Here is an 11218-nt window from a genome sequence, read left to right as displayed (position 1 = left end):
ATTTCAATTTGAATCTGTTCGTTCGTTGACCTATATGATCTTTCTGAGGGCATGGAGTTGAGACTCAGAGGAACTGATCCATTCTCTACCGTGTGTACAGCGTTGGCTCACAGCATCATCTGAATTGGACCTATATCGCTTCTTCAGAGGCCCAAACATTGCTACGATGATGTACTGCCAAATGTTTTTCAGGAGCGCTCCATCTGCACAGTAAAAGACATCCTCAGTGCAAATGCATCCATTTTCTTTTTTATCTCGGAGAATGTGCCAAACGGAAAGGCCCAACGAGGAGGTTTATATGGAGGGCCTAAAGGGTGTTAGCTGGTTTATGGATGTGGTGAGAGAGTACATGCTGGAGTGACCCGAGGAAGACGCGGAGAACTATAGCCTGGCACGGCCAGACTGATGTCACTGCCTAGATATTAGGCTGGAACTTCAGACTAGTATCACTGCATAGATATTAGTCTGGAACTTCAGACTAGTATCACTGCATAGATATTAGGCTGGAACTTCAGACTGTAATATCACTGCATAGATATTAGGCTGGAACTTCAGACTAGTATCACTGCATAGATATTCGTCTGGAACTTCAGACTAGTATCACTGCATAGATATTAGGCTGGAACTTCAGACTAGTATCACTGCATAGATATTAGGGCTGTCCCCGACTAAGGATTTGTATAGTCGAAATTAATATGAATAAATTTGCTGTTAGTCGACTGATAGTCGACTGAACACCCCCCCTGCACCCCCCCCCCCCCCCCCCCCCCCCAAAAAAAACAACAACACATTTGCATTAAGGTTGGGCGATATGCCAATTGTTTTCAATCGCCCATCGTCTGTTTTTGCAGCGCCGTTCGCTACGCGTTGAGAGCTTGTAGATCCGTCTATTTTTGCAGCGCAGCGCAGCCAGGGTAACAAAATAAAAAATAAGTTACAGGTGGAGATGAAGTGAAGTTGGAACGGACAAGCAGCTGCAAGCCACGCTAACATCACAACCACTGGCTGGTGACAGTGTTGTTAGCCGCAGCAACATGTAGCCTGCCCTGGTAACTTCTCCTCCTCCCCGGAGAACTCTTGCCTCCCCGCACCGTCGGGGAGGCTGATCCACAAGCTCTCAAGGCATCGCGTCCTGCCTGTTTTTGCAGCGCCGTTCGCTACGCGTTGAGAGCTTGTAGATCTGTCTATTTTTGCAGCGCTAGTGTCGGGGTTCGTTCACGTTGTCAATAAAAAAATAACCTAGATTACAGGCGGAGATGAAGTTCAATCAGTGGGTTGAATCAGTAGCTACGCGCTAAGCTAACGATCCCCGACCCTACACTAACACTAGCAGCCTGTCTTTTTATTTTCCCCCCGACTTCACGGGTGGCGCATTGGGATTGTGATGAGACACGAGACAGCAGTGTGCATTCTGTTGTGACCATAGGCAAAGATAAAGTAATTCAGAACTAAGAAGAAGCTGTGAGTCCGAGTCGGCTCGGCTGTCAGCACTCAGCAGCACCACCAGTGACCGCACGGTTCACAGTTCACACCACTGCAGCAACACTGACACGTTCAGCGGAGTGGCTGCTGTCTCTGTGCCGTCTGTGAAGAGCCATGCGCCGGGAGGGGCAGCAACACCGCCGGGTAATCTCCACACTGACTCGAAACTTAAGAATACCCATATCGGCCAAAATATCCCAAAACAATGCCCGGGGAACTTTAATTAAAAGCTAGATGCAGTGTCTATAATTGGGTCAAGGGTGTTGCTTTCGTGAGCAATGGTGTACGAGATTGGTAATAAATTGGTCAAAGTAACTAATTTTTAGACCATCTGGGGGAAATAAATAAATAAATTTGCGCGGCCTCGCTCCGCTCGGCCGCGAGAGTTGCCCCCCCCCCCATGCAATTCTAGCCTACCCAAAGGTAAAATCCACCCGCCGCCTATGGTTGTGACTGTATATTATTAAACTGCATGGGTCTGGACTCCGGAGCATAAACAACATGTAGGCTATAGTACAGTAGCCTCCCTCGGCTCGGTCCCTCCCAGCCTTTACTCTGGCTGCCAGAGTGTTCCCCGATGCTGCGGTGCGGGGACTGGGAGCATACCATTATAACGGAGGAGGGGTTTTCCACCCGGCCCAAAAGAAAAAAATCGTCCCGACTGTTTTTTTTTTTTTTTTTTTTGTGAACATCGACTGAGAGGTTGTCAGTCGACTGAGACCCGTTCCGATCGATTAGTCGACTATTCGACTAATCGAGGTCAGCCCTAATAGATATTAGTCTGGAACTTCAGACTAGTATCACTGCATAGATATTAGTCTGGAACTTCGGTGTGGAACATTTATTTCCAAGTGGCGGTTAATTCAAAGACAGATTCCAACGTCACAGCAAAAAAAAAAAAAAAAAAAGCCCACTTTGAATAGTGGGCTATGATTTGTCACCCACAACTCTGGGGTGAGCGTAATGTAATTCAAACTGAGCAGTGCCAGGGATTTATTTTATTTTTTTTGCTGTGTAAGATTTGTCTGGTGTCCAGGCAGGCAGAGAACAGAAGCCGAAGGAAACGGGGTGTGATCCGCTGTGGCGAACCGTGGTGGGAATAGGCCTATCTCACAGCCCGCTTTTCACGCCCACTTCCGGTAAATAGTGGTGTCTTTAACATTAGCATTTACACGTTTTTTTCTCTGGAGAATCTAAGTACATTTTCTAATGTAAAAATGTGACAGACCAATATTATTATGAAGCAAACAAGATGGTAAATCAGCTCGAACAGATAGAACAAACCTTACCTTGAGAAAACAAAAGTTGTAGACTTCTTAAATTACCTCTGTTAACATGTAGCGTCTATGGAGTGACGTCACGCTATCACCACTAACCCCAAAAGGGGGCGTATTAAGGGGGGCGGGGAAATTCTGTGAGATAGGCTTATTATAGCCAAGATAAAGAGGAGCGTACAAATGGAACCAAATGGACCCTTACTGTTCCATTTGGGTATAGAGCGTCGCAGTCCCGCCCCCCCTTTCAGAACGACGAGGGCACCGGAAGAGAATTTCCCATTCATTTTTTCCATAGACGTTTCAGAAAGAATTTATTTAAAGACGTTTAACCCATTTAGACCTGACATCGAAATAAAATAAAAACCTTCTAAATCCTGACAGTTTTCTGAAATACCCATGTTTCTATAATCAGTGGTTCTCAATACTTCATGTCAAGGATCTGTATTTGGCCGCGGACCCCCATCTGACCCCCAATATGTTGTTCCAGGGACGCCCCCAGAAGCAACGATTTGAGTAAAAACGTTCGCTCTGAAAGAATATATTTTCAAAGACTTGCACCACCTTTTCACGGGTTTTTCCAAAATAGCAGATCTACAAGCTCGTATCGCGGCACTCGGTGCCGCGCTACGAGCTTGTAGATCTGCTATTTTTCAATAGCTGAAGTATAACATAATGCTTTAAAACACCAACAGGGGTTCCTGCCCCAAAATGGGTTAAGCCTTGGACAAAGCCAAATCATGACATGGGCCGAACAAATAAAAACTAGGTATTGTACTAGTAACTATGGTGTTGTACCCTGCCCTTTTTCTCCTTCTTTCTATTTATTTTTTCAGCCCCCAAAAAAGTGTTTATTGTCGTGATTTATCGGGGTCCGAGTTGGCTTTGTCCGAGGTTTAAGCCGGTCTTTAAATAAATACTTTCTGAAACGGAAGAAATGAATGGGGAATTCTCTCCCCGTGCCCTCGCAAGGGGGCGGGACTGCGACGCTCTTATTCGCTGAGTTAGAACTGAGGATTTTTACTGTGCATATGACGAGACGGGAAACATAACAACCAGCTTCATCATTATTACCAAGCGTTTGCGACTCGGTACTCTGGAAGTGCTCGACTGTACGCGTCGAAAAGACACGACGGGCCTATACAGTAAAGGGATGGGCATCAATGGAAGGATCATGGCGAGAAATGGAGCGCCGGCCATGCTCAGAGATGGGCAGCAGGGCTTGACATTAACCCATTTAGACCTGACACCAGATTCTACAAATGTCTTCTAAATCATGACAGTTTTCTGAAATACCCATGTTTCTATGTCAGTGGCACTCAAAAGTTTTTCACGTCAAGGACCCCAAAACCTGTTATGTAATTGGCCACCGACCCCCATCTGAAAATATGTTGTTTAGATGCCGACGAGAATAGATCAGTCTGCTAACAACCGTGCGCGGATATAGGACCGATCTATGGCTGTGCATTTGGAATACATTAAATCTATGTAAGATCATAGACATTCTATAGGGCTATTAACTTGCGAACTGAGAATATGCATCTAATATTCAATCATGAATGCACCAAATCCAACTTAGAGTTAGTTGATTTAAAATGTGTGTGCTCGTGCTCCGGGCCCGGACAAATGAATGGGAAATGTATTTTTCCGAAGGACAAGTGCCTCAAAAAGTTAATGTCAAGCCCTGGGGCAGTATGTCAGTTACGTGTATTTGAGATCACCTCACCCGTAACTTTGGAGTCTTTTGGTCAGGTGTAAGGTAGTCAGAATTATGCTCTAAAATAAATAAAATTAATAAATAAATCTTGCCATTCAATTTGCAATTTTCGCAACTAAATACGTTCTTGTAACTAAATACTGCATTGGTACTTTGTGTTGTATTTTGATTTGAGTTTTGGGGAGTATTTGTACTTTATGACAAGATGCTTTTGTATGTATATATTTTTTGCTCATCTCTGGGAATACTGGCCCCGTCATCAGGGACTTCATGTCTAGGGAATTCTGATGGATCCATGAAGCGTGTTACATTAAAAATATCATGAACCAGGGCTACTGTACATGCAGTAGCCTATAGCTTGTTTTCCACTTTTTCACTTTTCAAAAAGTCGATTAAATAATGGGCCTTGAAATGAAACGGGTTGAAAACCACTGGTCTAATCTATACTGTTGTGTGAATTTGGCTGTAATGAATGATGTCACTGCTGTGTGAATCTTAAGAACAACAAAAAAACAATGTGCCTGTAGCGAAATGCCGTATGCTCCTTTTTCGTAATTATCAAGGATCAAAAGAAGAACAAAAGAAGTTTTAACTTTTCTAATCAAACGTGTTCTTACTGAATTGTCACGCATTTACAGTATGGAAAGATTAAATCGTTGATTTGCCTATTTCCATGTCTGTGTGTTCCTCCTTCGTGTGACTTCCCTTTGAAATCTCTTCCTGAGAGAAAGCCTAAAAACATTGTTATTAAACTACTGTACAACTCTTGGTATGAAAGCCACAGAATAGTCCCTAAATGTTGAGAATTTCCATATGAAACAACAATTCCTTTATTAGTGAATGAATAGAATCCCAACGAGAAAGAAACAAACACTTTGTGGCCAGTAATGTCACTGTGTTGCCAATAGATGTCGCTGTTGTATGCCATACAGTATATGGTTCAAAAGGCACCACTATTATTTGCAAAGGCTTTGATGTCTTTCAGTTATAAAAGGAAAACAGTGGCACACAATTTATTAGGAATCACTCAAATGACCTCACACAGTTTCTTAGTTTGAAATGGGAAGTGTAAAAGCCAGTCTGTTAATAGTTTTTTAAACTTTTACAAAACCTTGTATTGTACAATACAATCAGCATGTTACTGTTTGATGCTTGAATCAGTGATGGAAAAAGTACTCAAATGTGTTAATATACTGCATAATGTAGAAATAATAGGTTATGTAAGTCTGGAATTAAAACTTTACTTTACACACAAATACATACACAATGAGAGAGAAAAGCATTATGTACAATGTCCTGTTTTCAAATGTATGAAATGTCTAAAAATATATATTGAAAATAGCAGATCTACAAGCTCAGCTTGCTCAAAGTAACTACAGTTTTAGTTTGTAGTGGAGTGAAAGTAAATTTGCCTCTGATATGTAGTGGAGTAGAAGTAAAAGTACCGAAAACTGGAAATACTCCAGTAAAGTAAACGATACCACAACATTGTACTTAGTAGTACTTGAGTAAATGTACTTACTTTCAACCACTGCTCTGAACAATTTTAGGAACATGATTATTATGGCATCATTGTTTGAAGTGTTGCCAGTGTTTTGTGAGACTATGACACATCTCTGTTTTGGGGTTAAAATATTTAATATAAAACCCAAAGTGTTTTTTGTTGCTGTGGGCTGATTTGAGAGGACGGCCTGCCTCTACTCTTTAAAACAAAACATTGTCTTTTCTGAGGACCCGCTGGGGGTCCCGGACCCCCTGTTGAAGACCCCTGCTCTGGAGCGCACTTGATTTATTGTAGGTCCCATGTCAGCGACAGCTGTGTTCAGAGGCATTATGTTTCCTGGTTGCCCATCTGTCCATCCATCCGTCTGTCTGTCCCAGCCTTGTGAACGCAGTATCTCAGGAGGAACGCCTTGAGGAATGGAAATGTCATGGCATTTGCCACAACAACAGGGCATTATACCCTAGAGAGATTTTTTTAAGGAATCACAAAAGGGATTTAGACGGTATTTGTAGGCCGCAGGTCTTAAATCGACAGTAGTAAGACAGCTATCTGCTCAGAGTGATGACGTAGTGGTCCAACAATTGGACTCGCAGCTCAGAGGTTCCATGTTCAAATCCCAGTCCGTCTATAGTTCTAACATATACAAAAGAATGCTTCAACAGTAGCCTGCTAAGATTAGATATCTATATCTAATATGAATAAAATGTCTAGTTTGTGAAGAATAACATTAATGAACATGTTGTGTTTTGTGTTTTGTCTGTTCATTCAAAAAGAGAGGAGAGGAGAGGAGGGGAGAGGCATATGCCTTCATACATCTCACTGGCCATGTAATAACTATATCTGGCCACAGAGTGGGTGTGGATGGGCTGTGGCGGCGCTGTTCTGAATTCCACTGGCAGATGTTGGTCTTTTCTTTGATTTGTTTCTCTGACTTCCTACGTGTGTGTGTTTTGTGTCGTGTCATTCATCATCATCACTTTGTTTACTTTACTTTATCACAGCTAACAGTCACATCAAGGTCTGTGAAATAGTTAGTAATGAATGAATAGCTGACTCTGTCGCGATTTTGGCTTTTATGGTGAATGTTTTACAACTATATGAACATGTATTATTCAACTTTGGCCAGTAGTTGTACAAAGCCATGGGTCTGAATGTAAACAAAGTATATGCTGCTTTATAAGACAACGTTTTATTTTTATATTGAGTGGTGGTGTGATTTGCATGTTATGTAATGAGTCCGAGTTTGTATTGTGCTAAACCAGTCACCAGAATACAGTAATGTTTATTATTGATCTAAAAACGGACTAAATGAGTGATATGGTATAAGTACTGTAGCATGGATAAGAAGCTAACTATGTCTGACAAGTGGGACATTAGGACCTGGAGCTGCCTGCCCAGAGCAGAGCGGTAGCTTGAGACCTGTGAGATCAATGAAGCTCACGTTTGTTCTCGTTCTGTCGTGTGCATGTAGCGTCAGTGCCCAGCAGCACCCGTCGCGTCCGTGTAAATCAATTTACCAAGGTATGTTACAACAAAGGCTTACACATTGTAGTCTGTTGCATTTAGTATGATTTAGAGTTGTAGATACTTATTGTTGTTGTGCTTCTAGAAACTGTTGGTGCTGTTGTGGGGCTAGGCTGTACAGGGCAGACTACACTTGGACCCAGTGTCCACACATACCATTTAACAGAACACGGGTATGAGTCTCACACTTCAATGTGGATTATGGTGGCATGCCAAAGGTAGCCCTTTGGCATGCAACCACCTTATGTCATACTTTTAATTCACATATTTATTATGATGGGGAATTAATATTGTTTCTGTTTTGATTGATTGATTGAAGAATGTATTAACAGTTTGCAGAATTACAGTACATTTCAAGCACAAACTCAATACAAAGGCTGTTAACTGTGAGTGGACGGCCCAATTAAGCATTACACTTGTTTCCAATAGGGTCCACCATGTTCAAATCATCAAAACATTTAGAGACGTACAAATAGACACTTCTAGACAGAACAGGAATTCATCATAAAAGGAGGTATTTCATGGTAGAACAATGTCAGAACGGATCCAGACCTGGCTAGCCTGAATCCTGCCTGCTGGGTATAAGTGCCTTGGGCCTAGGAGGTAGGAAGATGGGCTTGCCAGTATATGTTTATATTATAATGAGTACTTATGATGGGTGCTCGGTGTCTAATTGCTCTGTTGTATATTGCAGGCTGAACTGGTGACACAGAGTGGTCAGCAGACAGCCATTGCTCTTTTCCTCAGTTTTACTTTGTTTTTAATTGTTTCCATGCTCTACAGTGCCTCCAGTATTTTATATAACCTTAGTGAAAGAAACCCCCTGTACTGTATATTTTACTGAATGACCGTTGTTACCCCCCTTCCCCACTTCTAGTGTGCTTTTACCTTTTGACTAACAGTCAGCAAGTGTTTTGTGTGCGCAACATAAGCCGCAGTGCCATGATGGTTGCAGTGATTTATATCTTATTCTCGTAACAGTTTGCAGTGATTTATATCTTATTATCTTAACAGTTTGCTGTGTTTATGAGAAGTGCTATATTGTCCCTCCGGTCAAGTAATTTAAATACAACATTTATGAAGGTTTTGCTATCTGTATTATGTGAAATTGTGAATAAAGTTGATCTAGTGATTGTACACAGAAAAGCCTCTGTCCGTCTATAAAGTACTTTGCACAGGGATTTTGGTTACAAGAGTAAATACTGAATACGGGTCTCTCACCCATTGAGAGTGGCGTAGTCTTAGTCTATGAACTTGGTTCTTATTCCAAAAGTATCATCAGTGTCCATCTGGTCACATTTGCTAATCGGAATTAGCATTAAGCTAACTGCATCCACTATAATGTTACACATTATATTAATGTGCTCTGTGTGTTCAGCCATGGCCAGGACGTCGAGGCACGACCGAGAGATGGCGCTGGACGCCAAGAGACGTCTGTGTGTGAGTTCAGATCCCGTGGAGAGGCTGAGGCTGCAGTGCCTGGCCCGAGGGTCGTCTGGCATCAATGGCCTGGGCAGGTGAGTGTGTGCGCGTGCGTGTGTGTGTGCGCGTGCCTCCCTCAGGCACAGCAGAGGCGTACATACAGACAGTTGGACTGTGAGGTGACGTGGCAGCCCTCCTCCTCGCCATCACCCAGGAAGCCTTGGAGGTGTCGGCCGGTGTTGCTGGGCTCTATAACATATCCGAAAATCAGACCGGAAGGCCTTACCGTTGTGGCGTTCTACAGAAGCAAAGGTTTTAAATAGCAGACCTACAAGCTCGTAGCGCGCCACTCGGTGTAGTGGAACGTCGCGCGTGCCATGTCGACTAGAAAGGTCGCCCGAGGACGTACTACAGTTCCACGCGTGCGTCTCTGGGAGCTCTATAACATATCCGAAAATCAGACCGGAAGGCCTTACCATTGTGGCGTTCTACAGAAGCAAAGGTTTAAAATAGCAGATCTACAAGCTCGTAGCGCGCCACTCGGTGTAGTGGAACGTCGCGCGCGCCATGTCGACTAGAAAGGTCGCCCGAGGACGTACTACAGTTCTACGCGTGCGTCTCTGGGAGCTCTATAACATATCCGAAGATCAGACCGGAAGGCCTTACCGTTGTGGCGTTCTACAGAAGCAAAGGTTTAAAATAGCAGATCTACAAGCTCGTAGCGCGCCACTCGGTGTAGTGGAACGTCGCGCGCGCCATGTCGACTAGAAAGGTCGCCCGAGGACGTACTACAGTTCTACACGTGCGTCTCTGGGAGCTCTATAACATATCCGAAGATCAGACCGGAAGGCCTTACCGTTGTGGCGTTCTACAGAAGCAAAGGTTTAAAATAGCAGATCTACAAGCTCGTAGCACGCCACTCGGTGTAGTGGAACGTCGCGCGCACCATGTCGACTAGAAAGGTCGCCCGAGGACGTACTACAGTTCCACGCGTGCGTCTCGGGGATCTCTATAACATATCCGAAAATCAGACCGGAAGGCCTTACCGTTATGGCGTTCTACAGAAGCAAAGGTTTTAAATAGCAGATCTACAAGCTCGTAGCACGCCACTCGGTGTAGTGGAACGTCGCGCGTGCCATGTCGACTAGAAAGGTCGCCCGAAAACGTACTACAGTTCCACGCGTGCATCTCTGGGAGCTCTATAACATATCCGAAAATCAGACCGGAAGGCCTTACCATTGTGGCGTTCTACAGAAGCAAAGGTTTTTACGTTCGTTCGCGCCATGTCGACTAGAAAGGTCGCCCGAGGACGTACTACAGTTCCACACGTGCGTCTCGGGGAGCTCTATAACATATCCGAAAATCAGACCGGAAGGCCTTACCGTTGTGGCGTTCTACCGGAGCAAAGGTTTTAAATAGCAGACCTACAAGCTCATAGCGCGCCACCGAGTGGCGCGCTACGAGCTTGTAGGTCTGCTACTTTTGAAAAATCGAAGAACGACTGACATAGAAACATAGCAGAATGTAGAAGACATTTTTAGAATCTGATCTCAGGTCTAAATGGATTGTAGAACCGACCTTTTGCTGAAGTGTTCTCTCCTCCCTGTCTGTCTCAGGACTCCCAGCGGTCGGTGCAGTGGCTGAGCAGCTCACAGCTGCTATGACGGCGATGCAGGTATGTGTGTGCGACGTGCGTGCTTTCGTGCGTGTGTGTGTGTGGGAATTTTTGAATGGAGGCCATTTAACCACATAATATGTGTGTCATTCACACACGCACACGCGCGCGTGTGCGTGCGTGCGCGCGCGCATGCACGCACGTGCGTGCGTGCTCTCTCATAGATGTCCGCCACTCTCTCCTCCAACTGTCCTCTGTCCTCAGTGTCCCCTCTCTGTCTTCTCTCTCCATCAAACTCTCAAGTCTGGCATGGTGTAAATATGTGTAGACATGTTACAAGGACACTTAAACCGTGACGTGGGAGTACTGTGTAAAAAGTTACAGCAACGGATGAGGCGGTATCACTGAGGCTACGTGAACTGGCAGAGTTGGGTGACTCCCCCATGAGACACACACATAGGAGCCAAGCAGTGCTCGAGCACCTTCATAGAAACTGACCCTTTTCATGTCTAAATAAGGGCAGTTCTGTTGTGTTTCCTCCTCCTGACACACATAGCAGCAGGTTGTCATTGTTACAGAGACGTGAAGTCTATTCTTACATCATCCGAGTTCCCCTCTCGCTTAAAAACATGCTGCAGCGAGAAGGTTTGAGCCCTCCCTAAACCCACCCTCCAAACAAT

Source organism: Electrona antarctica, assembly GCF_951216825.1.
Source record: "Electrona antarctica genome assembly, chromosome: 17".
In the NCBI taxonomy this organism is placed as follows: Eukaryota; Metazoa; Chordata; class Actinopteri; order Myctophiformes; family Myctophidae; genus Electrona; species Electrona antarctica.
The sequence above is the reverse complement of the archived record's forward strand: the minus strand, read 5'-3'. Positions refer to the sequence as shown.